The sequence below is a fragment of the Falco cherrug genome, unplaced genomic scaffold, assembly GCF_023634085.1.
Source record: "Falco cherrug isolate bFalChe1 unplaced genomic scaffold, bFalChe1.pri scaffold_44, whole genome shotgun sequence".
NCBI lineage: Eukaryota > Metazoa > Chordata > Aves > Falconiformes > Falconidae > Falco > Falco cherrug.
Window position 1 is genome coordinate 463,467 of NW_026599484.1, and position 19,317 is coordinate 482,783.

The window sequence follows — 19,317 nt, forward strand, 5'->3', positions numbered from 1 at the left end:
AGCGTGAAGGGGGCACAGCAACGTGCCAGCTGGGAAGCAAGTGCTCTGCAGCAGTGCTCCCTTCTCACCTCTCGGTTGTGAGCTTTCAATGCTGCAATGATCGCTGCTACAACTACCAAGTAAGGGAGAGGTGACCTGTGTCAAAGCTCTGTGGAGAAGGCCCAAAAGAGGAAAAAGGTGAAGTGGTTCAAGGCTGGATGTAAGGGTTTGGATTCAGAGGTGCTGGTGCTGACTTCTTTATTGGCTAATGCTGATGCCAAAACGGCACAGAGTAACAGCTCAGAGACTAATTTTGTCTTTAAGCAGCAAAGGTATTTATTTCGTGCAACACTGGGGAGCTACCGATTTGCACCGGACAAACTAGCTCCGAAGTTTTCGGTGAAAAGTCGGGTAATTTATACAGTTTTTGTGAGAGGTTACAACATCTTTACATACATATTCATTTGATTTTGACATCTAATCATTCTATTCATAATAGGTGGGATCTAGGTGGAGTAAACCTTTCAACTTTCTTTGTTCAATGATCTTCTGACTCATGGTTTTCCTTTAACATCCTCAGTGGAACCTTTCCTAATTATTCAGAGTACACGCCTTTACCTTTTCTAATCATTCAGAGCACATTCCTCTACTTTAACGTGGTCAGTGGGAGGGAATAGGCCCTGCCATCTCTCTCTTACCTCAACACAAAGAGAGCATCACCCAGAGCACAGTACCAAACACATCCTGACTAATCTTTTTAAGACCTTGCTCTGTTTCAATGCCAGGCAAAGCTCTCAGGGCCTCTGTCTTCATGCACCTAAACCCATTAATTTCACTGAAGTGATGCGATGCCCGAATGCATTAGCTTGCTTTGCAAGTGCTCTGGGATCCTCTGCTGGATGGCAGTGTAGGCAACGGAGCAGCCAGTTTGCTTATCCCTGCCGGTGCAAAAGGGAAGATAAACAAGTGATGCTGGTAACCTGCAGCTGAAGCCCGGCTGCTTCTCCGCTTCCCAGCGAAGCACTGCAGTGGGTGCTCCTTCATCTCCATCCGTCTCCCCCGAGCACCTCTACGGGCAACAAAGCCATCTGAGGGTGTTGGTGGGGTTGTCCATTAGGTGTGGCTGTAGCTTTGAGCCAGGAGGCTCCCCTGAGGGCTGCTAGCTTTCAAACCCCTCTTCTTAGCTTGTGAGTGTGGCGTAAAAGTACCTGCCGTGCCAGTGCAGGAGTGATAGCCTGATCTGCTTGGGACCCCGTGGCTTGGGGTCAGCCCCTTGCTGAGCTGCTGCTGCTCTTCCTCCCCCAGTGCGTTGCTGCTCCTGCACTTACATGACAGTCTCTGCAAATATGTTGTTTGTTAAATGATCTGCTTGGTTTGTGTCTCCCCATGGCTGCAGGCGCTGTCGCAAGCTGCAGAAGCAGGAGGAGAATGAGAGGAATTCTTTTCTCAAGCAGCGCGCGGTGGACCCCACGCTCCAAGAACGCCTTGCCCTTCTCTCCCGTGCCTTCCAGAACCAAAGGGCAAAGGTGCAGGAAGACTCTATGCTTTTCTCTGATGATATTTTTGCCATTGAGCCAGTGGTAAGTGATAGCTGGGAACCTCCCTTCCTCCTCCTCCTCCTCCTCCTCCTCTTCCTCCTCCCTGAATGAGGTTGCTTGGCAGATCCCCACATCAGTGTCTTGATGTGCCGAGAGGGAAGACATGAGGTTTGTAGTGAGGCTGGGAGAGATTGTTGCAAAAAGCATTTCTAAACTGCGAGCTCCGGGCAGGCGCTGAGAGCCTGCCTAAAGCTGAGCTCTGCTGCAAGGGCTGTAAATTAAGGGCACTTCCTAAGTGTCCTGACAGTGTTCCGAGGTATCGATGATTATATATAAGGGCACTCCTTACACGTAGCGTATGGGGATTAACCATGAGTATTAGTTCACATACTGAAGAATGAAAAGGTCCTCTATGGAAAGGAGGGCAAGTTCAGCCCAAGTTTAATTGCGGCAAGACCAATCCCTTCATATAATCTGGACTTAGACCGTGCCTGAATCTCCCTCCCAGCATCGTCTGTGACCTGCACGCAAGGCTGGCGGGTTTAAACAGACTTTTTTGAGTTCTGTTGCACGCTTAGAGAAAACTTTTTGCTTTTGTATTTATGCAAACAAAACCTCATGTCCTTCAATTAACTAGAGCCCTGATTCTGAGTATTTGTGTGGTCTGAGATGACGAGTGCCTGCTGTCTGAGCAGTGTAAAATCCCTTCTCATCTTGGAGCAAACCCTAGAATAATCTTAGCCTCTTCTTTCTTGTAAAATAGGTGAAACTATTGTTTTATTATTTATTTTTAAGGAAGGGGATCGTGTTCTCTTCTTGGTTGCTCCTATAGCCCGTACAAGGCTGAGAGCCCCCCATGTCAGCACAGCTGCAGTTTCACACCGCCGCAGCTGAGAGCAGCGTGATGTGACCAAGAGCCTGTGTCGGAGCAGCAGGGCTGTAGCAGGGAGTGGGAGCTGATCAGCTGAACATGAAGAGCATCCTGCAGTGTGTCAGCTGGTTTTGGAGCGTGTCCCAGGGCTCCTGCTCCAGTACAGCCGACTATACCTCCATAACGAGCTTAACCTGCTCTTGGGCTCCTGAAGTGCATTAGGGTGAGGTCCAGCAGCCTGGCTGCCCACTGAGTCCTGGTGCTCCCTGTAGCGCTGTACGGACCCAGAGTGTAGCCTGGCCTCACGCCTTGAGTGGAAACCTTTCCTAAATGGCTGTGTTGATGTTATAGTTTGCTCTAGGACTGAGCGTAAGTGGGCTACTGCAGGAGCCTCTCCCCTTCTGTCCTGTCCAGCATTATCAATCTTGTGATTCCCATTAATTCCATGATCTATGGAACAATGAGTTTCACATTCAGAGTTTTGCTCGTGTCTGTCTTCCCCCCCGGCATATGGGTGTCTTCACATCAAATGTTAGTATTTTTTCCTCTTTATCAAGTGTAAAATCTAAGAATGCACTGCCGCCGACTTCCACAACCTTCTCCCCGGTGACAGCCCCGTAACTTTTAGCTTGGGCAGGCCCCTTCTGGCAGCGCCGTGTAAATCTGCTGGAGGGGCCCCGCCAGAGCCTGGACCTTGCTGCCTCGGACCTTCTGGCCAAAAGCGGCTGCTGCTCTTCCCACCTATCACCCTGGGAGCACCCTATAGAAAGAATCAAACCCTTGGAAGAAGCGGCTGGAGGTTCCCAGAGGTTAGGAGGCCGCTGGAGGGACGATAGCCTTGGAAAGGCTCTCTGGGCAGGGTGGCTTTGCAGGGTTTGTGCAGCAGCTTTGCTGTGTAAGCGGGCCGGTAGCTGCCAGGTGTTGCTCTCTGTGGAAGCTGCAGCGGGTTATTTCAGCCTGTATGGGGTTAACTTGTGGATGAAAATAATAACAAAAAAGGAGGCAGTGATTTTGGAATTAGCATGTGACCATGAACATTCCGAGCAGCCATCCAAGCCTGTGGGAGACAAGCTGTTGTGTAAGTCTGGCTTTCTGAGCGTGTCTCCGATTTGATTTATCGGAGATGTCGGCTGTATTTCTGTCACAGATGTGCTGGCCTTGGAGTTCATCGAATCCCAAAGTCAGCTAAACTCACTCAGCTGGAAAAGCGCGCTGTTGTTAGCAGATACATATTCACCAGGCCAACGGTTCTTTTTAATTTTCTTCCTTTCCCGCTTAGCTTCGTTTTTGCTTATGAATTGTGTTACACTTGCTTCCATTAACGGGAGATGTATTGCCTCTGTCAGCCTCTGAGTAATAACCAAACTGCCCCGAAGCGTCCACAGGGCCAATATATCTGATGGCGGCACATAAAATAGACCAGTGAGTACCACTGGCTTGTGATCCAGCAGAGACGAGCAGCAAAAGAGTACTTTGTTAGATAGTTGACCTGAAAGACTGATACTGCTGCCTTAGGCTGCCAGAAGCTTGTTTTCTGGCCTCAGTGGAAGGAGAGATTTGGTTTGAAGGCTCAGGATGCGCTCTCCTTCCCCGCTTGGTGCCCCTCTAAGATGAAGACCTCAAGCATCGTCACTACTCTCAGCATTTCATTAACGTCCTTCCTCAGCACAGCAGCAGCAATGGTTTGTGTGGCGGGTGGTGCTGGTAAGCCTGGCAAGGCACAGTTTGTCGCGCAGGAGCCGAGCGAGGGCTGTCAGCAGCTCTCTGGGCAGAGGGCCCCAGCAGCTGGAGGATCTAAGGGCACCACTGGGCAGCTCAGCCCACGCAGCGCCCTTTAAGGAGGAGCGCAGAACGCCGGTGAGCCGGGGTGTGTGTTCAGCCGCAGCTGTCAGGCTGGAAGCAAATGCAAGCAGCTGCCTAATGCACGCCCCCCCCCCCCCCCCCCGCCCCCCCAGGGACTGCCTGCCCAGGGTGAGACCACTGAATTCAGTCTGTTAAACATACAGCGAGCAGCTGGGTGAGGAGCGCTGGTGAGTTATTAGACTCTAATTAGCCAAGCCAGGGAAATCCGTCATCTGAGTGTTTCTTCTCAGTGGCTCGGCTTAGGCAAGCTCCAGGTGTCGTAGCAGGGCTTATGTTGTTCGGAGCAGCACCCCAAAGGCTTTTATTCCTGTAAATTCAAGATTACTCTCTGGACGCTTTTGAGTCTGTGCAGCATCCCAGCAGGACCCAAGGGATCTGCTATCTCGTACGCTGACTGTGGGTTGCAGGCTGGTGTCCCCAGTTTGCTTCCTCAAGCGAGTGTGTTATCATCTAGTAATGCTTCATCTTCCTCCAGTTGCTTGCTGGGCAGAAACACAAAGTCCGTTTGATCTGGCAAAGTGTTTTCTCTAGGTTTTGAGAAAAATCCAGGTGACTTTATTGTTTCTTCTGTGTTCTTACGCTTGGTTTGTTGGAGTTGGAAACGGTTCTCTCTACCTGTTCTTCCCTCTGAGCAGGCTGTGCATTAGGGAATCATTGTAGCTGCAGCCCAGTAACTCAGCATGTCATAGCTCTTTAATTTTTGTGGGGGCTGGCCTCTGAGCTCTATGTGCTAAGTTGATGGGAAGTATTATAGTTGTTTAATATTTATGCTGTGGCAGTGCTGGAGGCTCCACTCAGTTCAAGATTCCTTTGGACAAAGCACGGAGAATACCCAGCAGCAAGCAGAATCAAGCTTTGTGCATAGAAAAATAACTGTTCTTTTTGTGGTCTTCCCAATTTTTTTCATTGCTTTAAAATATTATTACGGTTGTCAGAGATGCATATATTTATGCCAACAAATGGATGAAGAAGCATTTGTAGTGCTGGGGACTGAGGGGAATATCAGTGGTGCCTTTGTTGAAACCGGTTGCAAGAAGCAAGAGCCTTTAGAAGCCAGGGATGTCTCTGAAAACACATGACGAGGCTCCCTGGGACTGAGCACCAGTGCCAGGACTCTGAGAGAGGGGGAGAGAATGAAGACCCTGAGGAAGCAGCGGTTGCGCACACACTGGTACCATGGGCCGGAGTTAAATCCCGGAGCAAGAGCCTGGCAAGGAAAAGAGCTTGCTGGTTGCAGTAGGTGTGGAGCTGTAAGCAAATGCCATCTCTTCTTGTTTGAGCCTGTGTTCAGGGAAACAGGGATGTACGCACCTTGCAGAGAGAACCGGGCTGCATGTGACTCTCAGCTCCCTTCTCGGGTCATCCATCAGCTGGAAGAGCCTGCGAGCTGGCTCAGTGCTGGCGGCACAGGGCAGGAGGAGCCTGGTCTTCACTGCTCCCCAGGAGGGCTTGTTCTGCTTGGTGCCGAGTGCCCTGACTCACCAGAATCCATTAAAGAGTTACATGCACGTACAGGTTGAGGGTATAAGAGGCAGCACGTTTGTAACGAAGAATGGAAAAATCCCTTTGACTTGCTGACTCTCTTCTGATCTGGGTAAAACATTCCCATGGCCATAGGGAGACAGGGATGCAAGGGAAGGGTTGGAGGAAAAAGGTGCCTTGTGCTTAGATCAGCTGGTACTTCTGAAGAAATGCTTGATTTGCTGAAGCCAGCCAGTTGGGTTCCTTTATTAGAACCCTAATTAAGAAAAAAAAAAAAAGCCTTTACCAGGTGCTAGTAAAGGTAAGGGACTGACATTTTTTGCAGCTGCTTCCAAAGTCTTACAAACCTGGATAAGTGCTGTTTGCTTCTTGCTCTTCATTGGTGCTCTAAATAAAGGCTTACAGGGCTGTGGTTGAAAACAAGAAATGTAGTGTTTGAGGATAAATGGTTTGTTGTCTGCTTCTGTTTTAGGAGGGAGATGTCTGGCCAAATTCTTCAATTGAAATTAAGGTGATCTTCAAACCCCGAGAAGCCCGAGTCTATCAACAAACAGCCTACTGCGACATCTCAGGTACGGCTCCTTTCTCCTCCTCCTGCCACCCACCGCAAAGGCAGGGCACAAATACTCTTCCAGCCCCCTTGGTCCCCGTGGACTTGCTAGGAAGGGCCGGTGGTCAGCAGGGCAGCGCCGGCACCTTCCTGCTGTCCCTGTGGCTTCCAGCTGGTCTGTGCAGAGCCAGGGCTTAGGATGCCTGGCTCTGACCACTGATGGCTCTAGAGCAGCCAAAGCAGCGAGGGGATAAGCCTTCCTACCAGGCATTTGCTCTGCTGCAAGGTGTTTGTAAAGGCCAGAGAGCTACACCGCAGAAGAGCTTTGGTGGACGAGCACTGAGCCCCTGTAGACCTGCAAGATGAGCCTTGGATCCATGGATGCACTGTCAGGCTCCTGAGGCGGTAGGAGCTGAGTGAAACGTGCCCCCTGCCCCTGGGTCACCTCCCGCTCTCCAGGCGCTGCCAGACCGTAGGTGGCTGAGCCCCGCTGAGCGCAGGGTGTCTGTGAAAGTACCAGGCGTGTGCCGCTCTCCCTGCGTGGGACCAGTCACCTCGTGGCTCGAAGTCCGTGCTGCATCTGCGTAGTGTTGTACAGGGCTCGCTGCCCTCAGCAGGGTGAGCTCCCTGCCCAGGAAGCACAGTGCGAGCAGCCTGCTAGACAAGCTTTATGCTCCTCCTGGCTGACAGAAGTGCTGTCACGGCTTTTGCTGGGAGCGGTTATCACTGACCCACCGCGTTACGCTGCCTTTGCCCTTACAGAGGTGTGACGGCTTTGCTGTGCTGGCACGGGGCAGGGAATGCTTGCAGCAAGCTCCGTGGTTCAGGTTACCTTGTCCTTCCTCTCCGTCTGTGTGGTGCTGCTTGAGGTGGTTTTCAAGAGCGGGAGGTCCCTGTCAGATTTCCATCCAGGGAAATGATTTTCCCCATCTAAGAGGAAGGAGGTGCGAGGCCAGTGGTCCCCAGCAGCCAGGCTCCCGTTCTGGAGGGTGCTGAGATCACTAACCCAGCTGCTTTGATCCCGTCCTTACTGCTCCAAGCTGACGGATGCAAAGGCCATGAAACAGCTTTTTATTGATACGGTAACTGCGCAGGGTTCAGCAGGCTGCTGGGGTGCGGCTGTCAGCTGGCTGCTGGGCCTTGCTTGGGCTCTTCCTTCTCAGCTCCTGTGCGGTCATCTCTGATGGCAGTGATACAGACAGCAGGTTTTTATCTTTGGTTCTGTTTTGTGAGCTTTGTGCCTTCACTGAACGGATTTCAAAGCTTGTCTAAGTGCATGGGAAGGAATTCCGAAATTGTCTTTTATGCGCAGCATATCTTCTTCAGGGTGCAAAGTGATTGCTAAGTTATAAAGCAGCCCGAGGGCTCAGTTAGAAATGAGAAGCCAGCCCCGAAGTATATCTCCTGAGGGAAGAGAGGGGTCCGGTATCTTCTCGCGGAGCACCTAGTGCTGGTGCCACCCAGCCCGGAGTTAGGGACTGACTCCGAGGCTGCCTGGAAAATCCAGGCGAACCGAAGGAATTCTGTACTGACATGGCAATCTCTCCCCAGGCCGTGAGACCAGGCTGCCCCTGCGCATCAAAGGGAGCGGCATAGGGCCCCAGCTGCGCTTCAGCTTTGACCAGCTGGACATCGGGAAGGTTTTTGTTGGATCAGCCCAGAGCTATGAGGTGAGCAGTGGGGTTTTCTGGGGTTGGGGTGGATCCTGATGGCTCCTGGGGCAGCGGTGAGCTTTGTGGGCCTGCGGGATTTCTGGCAACGCTGGCAGTTGTGAGCACGGAATATTTGACGTGAGTGAAATGTGGGAGGTTTTGCAGAATCTGGATAGTTTTGATGGGGTCTGAAGGGTGTGTCTGTTGTTCCCAAAGCCCCGATCCCTGCTTTTTGGCAACCTCCCTTTGAGACCAGCTGGGAGGCTTCATGCAGAAAAACCAGACCTTGACACATGAAAGCAACACCGGGTCAAAAAGGTCAGGATCCAGAGGCTTTTGTTTCAGCCCTAGAATCACTGCACCCTGGTACCCTGGCGGTTAAAAAGCAGCTGGAACAAACGTGTTGTGTTCCAACTCGAGTCCGTTGCAAACACCTTTCAGTGAAGCGCATCCTCCTGGCTCCTGGCGCCGGAGGGAAGCCGGCCAGCCTCCCCGCACAGAGCTGCCCGCGCAGGCACCGGGAGCGCTTTCCCTGCTGACCAGCCTCCTGCCACCCTTCAGACCTGGTGCACCTCTGGCTCTGTGAACAGAGCAGAGCAGTTCTGGAAATGAAGCAGAGGAGCTTTCTACATGTTTCCCTCCCCCCACCCATGATGGCAAGTTTTCTGTCAAAAAAAACAAACCACCAAAACCCACACAAAGAAAAAAAACCAACCCAAAAAAACCAAAAACCCCCCAAAAAACAAACCCCCAAAACCCCAAAAATCTAACCCCCCCCAAAAAATACAGCAACTGAAAGAGGTAGAAAATGAGGCAATACGTCGTGCCAGACGCTTTCAAAAGCTTGACTGTGGCAGGGAAGGACATGTTAAGGGGTTTTCTTACCAAAATCTTGTGCGCTCTATGCATTTTTAATGCTGATACTTTATGGAGTCTATTTATATAAATTATTTTTTTTCATTACTTGAGAAAATGTGAATAAGTAGATGATACTGTAGGTGCTGTATTGAGCAGCCAGACTGGAGGTGAACCTCAGCGCAGGATCCCTAAGTGCAATTTGTAACTAAGGTGTAAAACACATGAGTAGTTTTCCAGTTACCAGTGCAGAGTTGGAATAGGTGAATGTTTTCAACAGCAGCTGCAAAACTGGAAAATAAGGGCTGTATGTCTGCTTCTGTCTCAGTTTTTCTGACAGGTTTTGGGGGGACAGAAATTAGGGAAAAAACCTCCAGAGCAGGTAGTTGGGAGTGCAGAAATGGCAGGATGTCACCTGCAGCCATCGGAAACTGTAGAGCTTTGCTTTTGGGTAGGTCTGGTGACCAACAGCGTGCTGGTACTCACAGGCAGGTGTGGGCGCTCCTTGCTGAACGTGAAGAGAGCTGAATCTCACCAAGCGCCGCAGGACTGCGTCGCTTGTTGGAACAGTAAATAATGGTAAATTAGCAGATGATGGCTGTGAATATTTGTGAAAGAGAAATTCTTTAGTCTAGGAGGAGCTGCTATGCACCTCACTCTCGCCCTTTCTTGACGTGTCTGGTTGAGCAAAGACAGAGAGACTCTCGGATGAAAGAAAAGAATAAAATGAGCCTCACTGACGTACCCTAGCAGAGTCGGGGAGTGCTGCTGAAGCTGGTTATAGGGCTGTCCTGAGGTATTTTCCACATCAGATGAGCTTGTTGGCGGCAATGGGAGCTGAATGTGTTTGCCCTTGGCGGGACTGGGCTCGTCTGGAGCAGAAGCAGTTAGGTGGCGATGCGCTAGTAATGCTGTGACTGCCCTTTGCTGCTCTTTGGGGCAGGTCTGCATCGCCTTGGTGATGCAAGTCCAAGCGGACTGCTCTGTGTCAGTGGAATAAGCCCAGGGTGACTCAGTTTCTGTGAAGTTATCGCTGTTCTGCATGCAAAAGCCCAAAGGCAGAACCTGCCCTGTTGTGTGTTCTTTAGCTTCAGCCAAGCAGCAACACGTGGCATCTTCTGCCTTTTATAGATGTCTAATTAGAGAAGAAATCAGCCTTCTGTAAGGAAGGAAGATTCCTCATGTATTTCCATTTTGATTTCTTGCTGCTGCAGGCGATCCTGTTTAACAAAGGAGTCATCGATGCCCCCTTCAGCTTGGTCCCTCCAGGGACGGCTCTGGGCTCCTGCTTCTCCTTCCACCCCCAGGAGGGCATCATTTCACCAGATGGCCTCCAAGTCCTCCGGATCTCCTTCAGTTCCACCATCCTGGGGCCATTCACAGAAGAATTCCGGTTCAGTGTGGGTGGGTCCCCTGAGCCTGTGACCTTGACTGTCAGGTGAGGAGGGTTCTAGGAGCCTGGTGGGCACATCTGTAGCCATCTCTGGGTAATCATCTCCCACCTACCTCATTTGGTGATGGAGCAGAGAAAAAAGGGTGTCGTCTAATGTCTTAGTCGAGCACGAGGGTGACGGGTTGGTTTGAAACCCACTGTGGTGCTGAGACCAGCTTTTCCCTGTCCCGGTGGTAACAAAAGCTGAATGCTTTGCAGTTCTTTTTAACCAAGCCAGTTCCTCCTCTGCCTTTGTCCTTACAGGGGCTGTGTCATTGGACCAACTCTCCATTTCAATGTACCTTCCCTCCACTTCGGTGATGTCTCCTTTGGTGAGTGTGCCCTGGGCTTGGACCGCAGGTCGGGAGGTCTGTGCCTTACTGAAATGAAGCACTTGAAGAGCGTCTGTCGCTTGTGTTCCTCCACAGCAGCCTTCAGGGTGTTAAAAGCAGGGCTGCCGCTTGCTCAGGTGGTGTTTTACTGTCGTGAGAGCAAATAGGGCCAAAGGAATAGCAAGCCAGTATTTTTCTGGTGCCCTCAGAGCCTGCTCAGCCCCAGCCTCCCATACCTTGGCGACAGAATGATGGTGAAAGCCTTTGTCCCAGAAGGGCCCAGGGGTTGGGGCTGCAGGAGAAGGGCGTTGGAGCCACACGCTAGCCTGTGGCTGCTCAGGGCGAACGCTCCTGCTGCAAGGCGAGGACACCACTTACCCACTTGACCTTTAGTGTGAGATGTTGATTTGTGCCGTGAGGGCTCCTGGTTATCTAAGCCCAGGCAGTAGCTCTGTGTTGGGCACTGATGTCCCCAGAGATGTGGGCTCCTTCTCCTTCCCCAGCTGAAGCGCTGACGGAGCGGGTGGCTGAGCCCCAGTGTCTCCATTGAAATGCAGATTCTGATTCTCCATCTCGAGTCTCACAAAAGGCTTTTTACTGAGATGATCTAAAGTTTAAATGTGAAATCAATTGTGGATTGATTGAAGGGCCGTTATCATTCTGCACCCTGGATGCCTCTGTGTTTTCATGATGTTTGTGGGCTTTTTAAAGTAAACTCATTACCTTCCCCGAGCCGCTTCCCCCTCTCCCTGCATCACCGCTCTGCCACTGCTGTGTTTCCTTTTGAATAAATAAACCCACAAGAAACGCACCAGGCAGGAATACGGTTGTGTAATAGGAGATTCATCCTACTTAATCTGATTTCGTTAACAAGGCCTTTTCAGCTGAAGGCAGCTATTGTATTTTTGCTTCTTGTAACTGTGCTGCTGACTGTTGTCTGCCTCTGGCGACTTCGGTCCCATTTGGGGCTGTGCAGTCTGTGTGTGTCCTTTCTGTGCCCCCCCCACCCCCCGGCCGGAGTAATTGCTGGCGGTGGGCAATGCTCACTGCTGATGGGCACGGAGAAACATCTGCTGTGCCTGCAGGTGGTTTTCCTCCCTGTCTGTATGCAAATAGCGCTTGGTAAGCAGGGCATGGGAGGTGTCTCCTTCTGGCAGAGCTGGTGTCCGCTCCAGAGCAAGCTGCGGGCTGGTGTCCTGCCTCTGCAGCACATCCCCTGCCACCCAGTGTGGTTGTATCACTGGTTTTCCATTAGGGAAAGCAAGTGTCAGAGCTAAAGTGATGTCAGGTGTTGCGGGCAGTAATCAAAGGCAGCGAGGATGTGATGTCCCCATTTGTTAGGTAAGGCGAGACACGTTCCTGCTCGTTTCTAAGGAAGCGTCAGGTTTCCTGCAGTGGGGTGGGCTGAGTTGTCCTGTGCTCAGTCGTCCTGTGCTCAGTCTGGTTGCCCCGAAACAGGAGCTGCCTTAGGGATCCTGCCTAGGGAAGCTGCATCAGAGTGCTGTGCATCATGTTGTAGTGCCCAGTTTCGTCCTTCCTTGTTATTGAAGAGAAGCTACAGTAAGGAAAATCTGCTACTTTCATATATTGAAAACCAGGGGAATGTTCATGGAGTTAATGGGGAATTTTACAGGCTGAATTTTCAGCATAAATGGTCTGTCTGGATGCACGCTCGTCAGTGAGAAAGAGTTGGGGCTGGTTTGGGGGCAGGTGAGAGGGCTCCTCACAGTTAGAGGGAGACTTCTGCTCTTCAGCACCAACACCGCTGCCCATTGCCAAGGAAGCAAGCTCGGCCGTCGAGAGAAAAGGCAACTTCAGTCACAACTCGCTCCTCCCCGAGCTTCTCAGTTACCTGCCGTGCACATTGACAAGAGCTCAACTCCAAGCAGGGTTTTATCCTAACAGGAGAGTCGCAGCAGGAATCGCAGCGTAACTGGGGACTTAACTGGTATTTGTCTCACCTTTCCAGGCTTTCCTCACACCCTGCCGTGTCGCCTCACTAACACCTCCTTGGTGCCTGTGACTTTCAACCTTCGCATTCCTGGCGATGGCTCAGGACAGCGCAGCATCACCAGTTTTACTCAGATTTCAGACAACGCTTGCCTGTCCTGGAGGAAGGGAGCCCAACATCACGTCGAGCCAATGGAATTTACCATAATGCCTTGCAAAGGCACCATCCGCTCCCAAGGAGCCCTGGATATCCAGGTATGGGATGAGCCCGGCCATACGTGCTTCAACAGGTGGAGCTGCAGCGCTGCTGGCTTTGGGCATAACCGAGTAAGAGATGGGCTTTTGTTAGCTGGGGGACTCTGGGATGGAGCAGCGTTTTGTTTCCAGAGTCGTAAGCCAAGGATCACGTATCGTGTGGTCAAGCACAGAAGCCGTGTGTGTGTTTCTGAGCTGCTTAGAGCGATTTGTTTGATTTGAAGGGGGCCGAGGAAGGGTGAGGACGGAAGGTGGCTGTTGAAAAGAGAGATGCCATTCCCTAAAGCAGTTTGCTTTTCTTCCCGGTCTTATTTTTCCTCTCCTGTTGAGCAGGATGAGTTGCATTCACTGCAGCGGGGGCTGAGAAAGCTCCAGCAGCCATGAACAAACTGCACAGCTTTTGCTGGGCCACGTTTTGCCCTCAGCTTCCCAGTGTAAAGCTGAACTCGTTCTGGGAAAGTCAACAGATCTCCCCTGGGTTCCCGCTATTGTAGTTGAGATGAAAAATTGGTCCCTTAATACAGTGGTGAGTAGACCATGAGTTGTGCTTTGATTTAGCTTACACGTGCCCTGGTGTGCAAGGTGTATTTCACAGGTGGGGTTTGTCAGCAGAGTTTTGTTACTGGGAAAGGCAGTGGTCCACACGTGGAGCAGCAGCAGAAGCAAGGCAAAACACTCCCTTTCCTTAGCGTGGAAGGAGAAGGGCAGGACACCACACGTGCGTGGCTGATGGCTTCTGGGAGTGCTGAAGTATTTGACGCTGCTCTTCTCCTCTACCAGGTCACCCTGTGTTCCAACACGGTGAGGCAATACGAGCTGGCGCTGGTGCTGGACGTGGATGGTGTTGGCCAGGAGGTGTTGGCGCTGCCTCTCACAGCCAGGTACCGGCGCTTTCCTTGCAGCTGGCCACCTTTCCCCGCGTAGCCAGGCCCAGCACGCTGCCTGGCGTGTGGTGTGCTGGCTGCCGCCCCAAAGGAGAAATGGTGCTTCATGAGCTGGTTCTGCCCAGCTCGCTGTGAGCACAGCCGTGCTTTGCCAGCGGCCCTGTTGAGAAGCACCTGTGCTCCGTGCTCAGGGCCATGCCTTTCTTGTTCTGTTTTGAAGGCAACAGTGCTTATATTCCTTGTTGGCCCGTCGTCTGGGACTTGAGGAGTAACGAATCTGCAAAGGGCTGCCCCTGCTTCTCCCTGCAAGCGGTGGGCTTGTGTTGGGTTGGCCCAAAATGCAGCATTTGTTTGGAAGGCGACGAGCAGCCTGCTGAAAGCTGGGGTCTGGCTCAGTTAATGAAGGCGTGTGCAAATGGGAAAGGGGCTTACGGCAGGACTGGTGGGGGGAAACTAAAGGGGAAACTCGTCCTTGTTGTGGCAGGTGAGCTCAGCTCTCTCTGGTTCTCTTGAGCACGAACGTTCCCAGACTTAAGCCAAAAGCTGCTCTTGCTGCAGCCACGCTCAATGGCGTTGCGCCGCAGCGGGTGCCAGTTTAATGACGAGAGGGACACAGTTCGCTGGTGCTGTTCCCTCTCCCAGGCAGTCAGCCAGGCGGTGCCTGGGCTGCAATTTTGTAAAACGAGTGGGAATGGGAAAAGTCAGTGTGTGGGCTGGTGTGTGGAGGACCCAGGCAGCTGCAGGAGCTGGGAGAGGCTGGTCACCCACTGCGAGAGGCAGGCGGTGCTGGTGCCCTCCATCGCGGGGGCAAGCGGCTGAGGTTTCAGGCAGGGCGAGAGCGGTACGGGAGAGGAGGGAGTTGCTTTTACTGAGATGCTGGAGTCTTGTTTTTCTTGAGCTTTGGGGAGCGCTGGTCCTCAGCGGGAAGGCTCCCGCAGAGCTCGTGCCTTGCTGGGACTGTGGGAGGGTCCTTGCCGGCCTCCTGGGGCAAAGGAGGGGCAAAGCTTGATGAGAGAGCACTGGGGCAGGGCACTGGGCAGCCTCTGCCACGGGAGTCTGGGGCTGCCCCTCCTTTACAAGAGTCTGTTGATAAAAAAGAAGTTAGAGGTGAGCGATTGCTGTAGAGGTAGGAAACGTCTATCTGGCAGAGACAAATGCCTTGTGTCTATTTCATGCTGTTTGGGGAGTGAACAACTTCTACATTCTCTGTGTCTCTAATTCCTTTTGGTCATCTCTTCACCCAGATGTGTGGTTCCTCCGCTGCACGTGCTCAGCCCTGTTCTGAGATTCGGACGGTGCTTTCTGAAATTCCCTTACGAGCGGACACTGACCCTTGTGAATGACAGTGATCTTCCAGGCTGCTATGGAGTCCTTCCTCAGGTTTGGCATTGCGTTCGCCTCCTGCCCTCCAACGTCGTTATCGAGGGGTTTATTAGGAAAAAAGGGGGTTTGGGGAAGACCTTGCTGTTTAGTGTTCAAACCTAAAGTTTTGCAGAGAACGGGAAGCTACCTGAATATGAACTTCAGGAGCGGTTTGAACTCTTTAGGAAGCAGTTTTGGTTCTAGTCTTTGGGGTGCTTTCATGCAGGAGAACTTTGAGGGTTGTGAAAAGCAGCTGCAAGGAGGCCGCCAGCACCGGAGTGGGTGTTTGTGGGTGCAGCAGCTTTTGGACCCTGTGAGGATGCTACTTAGCCCCATATAAATCTTGCACCTTGCGTTGCGCTTCTCTGCTTTCTCCTAGGGATTTTTAAAAATGCGGGTGAATTTCCATTGTAGTAGATGTTAAGGAGCTTGAAGTTTCCTCAGATTCTGAGGTTCTGTCAAATTCTGACAATTGTCTTCTTTGATTCTGTCCCTTATAGGAGCACAAGGAGGATGCTGCTGTGTGGTACTCCAGCCCTGTGCCGTGTGGGATTATCCAGCCTCACAGCTCGGTGGAGATCCCGTTTACGCTGGAAGCCCAGGCGATGGGAAGGCAGGACACTATTGCTAGTGTCTCAGTGTTTGGGAATGAAAGATCCCCGCTGGTGAGTGCTAGGCGAGATGCGTGCCTTTGTGTGACTCATCTTGGTGGGGCATAAAGTGTGCTGGGGTTCTGCCAGGGAAAAGGAGAAGGTCATAATATGTGGCTGGTGTGGACAAGGAAAGAAGGGGTTCGTGGCATAAGTAACAGCTAATGCCTAGGGAAGGGTGGTGTCCTCGTAGGCGTCTGAGATGGTGTTTAATTATGGGCGTGTGAAGCGGGATAACAAGCCCAGCCTGAAACCCAGAACAATTCCTGGGTCTCTCGCTCTCCTGCATCATTAGATGAGCAGCAACTGCTGCTTCATTAGAACTTTTGTTCAGGAGCACACAGGGACATTGCTGCATGCCGCTAAAGCAAGGGCGGTGTAGGAGGCCGTGCTGAAATGATGATTTCTGTAAAGCTGGATTTAAGCTTTCATGAAAGTCAGGTCCATCCCACCTGAGAAATACCCATCATATCTCTTTGCCAAAAGCCCCATCCAAAGATGCATGAGACTCCACGCTGCTTGCATCTGGAGCACAGACTGGTTTGGTTTTTTTTTTTCCCTACCAAGCTTGGAAAGGGGTGAGGCGAAGCATTCCTGGACTAAAGCCTCCTACAAGACATTGGCATTCAGGCATGTACAGCAGCAACAACAAAGTGTAGGCAAGAGAATGTTGTATGTGGTGTCCTGGCTTCCACTGGCTGAAACAGAGAACAAATTTAGTTAATAATTTAATTTAAAAACCTTTTTAATTTAAAAGGAGATTAACTTTTGAAGCAGCTGTTTTAAAATGTCTTGTCCTCTCTCTGAGCACAGAAGGGGATATCAGAGGATTCCTGAGAACCTGAAGCTTTCTGTAACGGAAAGGAAGGCTGGCATTTTGAAAGCAAATGCAGGGCTATAAACTTTTTATAAAATGAATTGAAACGATGATGCCAAATCCCCTGGATGCCACTGATCATCTCAACCCCGGCTGCTGGGGATGTGCATGTAAACCAGTCAACAGCAAGGCCAGGCAATGCAGGCTTTGCAGGGAAGTCTCACGTTTGACAGAACAGTTGCTTGCAAACAGAAGGCATGCTTCCCTGGAAGAGGAGGGTTTCTCCCCACTGGAATAGCCAGTTGTTTAAATGTCACCTGGTTTTTGAGCTGCAGGTCCCTTGAAAAGCTTTTACCCTTGGGCTAACAATTTATAAATTGAAAGTTGACCTTACCTTAATCTTTTCTATTTGGCCGTGAACGTGTCGATGTTTTGCCCAAAGGGCGAGCATTTCAGCTGGAGAATCGTAGCTGTCCCTAAAGAAAGGACTAGATGCATTGCGTTTTCTATAGGTCTGTCTTCTGGTTGCAGTGCAGTTCCAGTAGTTCCCTGGTAGCTGACGCACCCAAAGCTTTCTGGGCTGGCAGAAGAGCTGGCTGTCTTGTTACGTGTCCTGCACTGGTGGCAGATCCTACCCGTACGGATGCAAGTCTGACCTTGGGAATGGCTGCGTGTTCCAATAGAACTTCAAAGCTTGTTCTTGCCTTCGGCTGGGGTGCCCAGTGTCGATGCCTGGTCTTTACCACCATTTCAGGCGGAACGTGGTACAGATCTTTCATCCAGGTTGTGCAGAGTCCCTCCACAGCTCTGTTGTCGGGTATTTTGTTTGCAGGTGACCACGCGCCAGCTCCATGAAGGAGCTGGTAAATCCCAGCCCTGGCGTTACTGGTGGCAAGGCAGCCTCGTGTGCCGCGGGCAGGGGGTTTGGCAGCTGACCGCTGTCAGAATAAGCGGGCACTCGAGCACAGCTGTCCGCCAGGGTCAGATGCTCTTCGTTCCTAAGTGATCAAATGTGACATGACCTACCTGTTGACAAAGCCAGAGGTGCTGGGGGGTGGGGTGGGGTGGGGCGGTGGCTGGTGGCTGTTTCTGTAGCTGTGGCAATATTGCTGATGGCAGAGCTGCCATCTCTTCTTGCTGCCTTTCCCTGTGCCATGTTGCCTGTAACGCTGTTGCATGGCATTTTTCTTGTCCCTTTTAAGAACCCTGTAGACGAAGGGGTTGGGGTTTTTGAAGCCCTCTCCTTGGTGGTGAGGATGCGTCGTGTTAGTACACAGGCTGACAGAAGCCAGCTTGCCTGGGCATCCTCCAGATGTTGTTCCGCTCATCCCCAAAGGGCTCTGCCCTGCCTTTGCTGCTGCTGTCCTGCTGTCACCAGGAAGCTGAGCTGGCTGGCGAGGCGCAGCTCTTCCCTGCAGCTCCTCCTTCCTGGGAGCTTTGGGCAGCATCGCCCAGACATGCATCGTCGTGCGTGGCTTCAGTTCCTTATTTTTGAGGCCCCAGCCTTGGTAGGTGATTTTTTTTGGTGCTTAGTTGCATGCATCAGTGGCCTGTCAAGGGATGAGCATTTCTGGATGCTGCTGCTTCTGGCTGAGTTAGGCTGGTGATTCTGACAGCTGTCAATACCACTTCCTTGAGCCAGACATCATTAAAGGTTGTACACGGTGGAGGCTGGTTTCTTTTTCGGTTAAATCGTACTCTGTGCCCTCCAGTGAATCATACAGCATCTGGTCAGCATTGGGAGTTTTATGCATTCAGATCCTGTTGAAGTGTTGAGGTGTTTGGAACCAGTAAAATCCACAGCAAGACTGGACAAATTCTCCTTGTTTTTAATGATGTGGGAAGGTGGTTTAGCAAAGGGATCCGTGTTCCTCCTCCAGTAGTCTGTGCCAGTTCTGCAAGGAGAAAGCTTTTTGGGTCTGACTGTCAAGAGAAAAAACACCGCTTGAATGATGTAATGAATAATTAATGCCTGTTATTCATGCCATACCGGCAATGCACCTAGGCACACATCAGATGTGTGCAGTAACTTGCACGATCTCTGCTCTGAAGAGCCTGCTTCGCTTCTGGCTTGTGCTGGTTTTCAGAGGTGCATTTTTGGGAATGTCAGAGAAGTAACCGTCCAAGTGTCACTGTGCAGCAGCAGCGGTCAGGGAGGTTTGGGGCTCGGCTGAGCAGCAGAAGGAGCGGGAGCAGGCACAAGGCAGAGAAAGGAGAGCTAACGGTGGAGGAGGTCTGGAAAGGAAAGCGTGGGACCCAGGGTTTCTCTGTCCCCTGAGAACGGGAGCTTGTGGCTTTCAGATGGGATCGCTCCCGAGCCTGCACTTGCCCCAGGCCTTCTGTTTCAGCCTTGCAACACTGAAAACTTCCAACAGCCGTACTTATCGCCCCGTCGAGGAGGAACCTTAGAGCTGTCTCATATTTTTTAACTTCCCCTGCTTTTCTTTTTTCTTTCCTACCTGCTTCCTGGAGCAGAACGTGTCTTTAGTGAGCATTGGAGAAGAACTGGTTGTCTATGTGCATCCGAGGGAGATAAATTTTGGCAGTATTCAAGTTCTACAAGATGCGTCCAAAAGTCTCCACCTCTCCAATCAGGCTGTCATCCCTGCATCCTTCTGTGTAGAGATGGTAAGTATCTGTGGGGCTGTTTCCCAATGAAAATTGACTGGTCTGTAGCAGCCTGTGGCTTGATTTTTACATGCACCGTTTCCATATTGCTGTCTTGGAGAGAAAGCAAGGCATTCCGTCCCAACGCAGCGAGAGAAGCCTGGCTCTGGGGGCAGTTTTAGCTGGGGCACCCCTCAGTAAAGTAGACAGCTTGCATAGACGCTTGTGCAGAAAGGAG

General features: G+C 51.5%; 1 pseudogene; it reads left to right on the forward strand.

The window, feature by feature from the left end:
- LOC129735173 (hydrocephalus-inducing protein homolog) overlaps positions 1 to 19,317 on the forward strand; it is a 105,763-nt pseudogene that overhangs the window by 30,036 nt on the left and 56,410 nt on the right.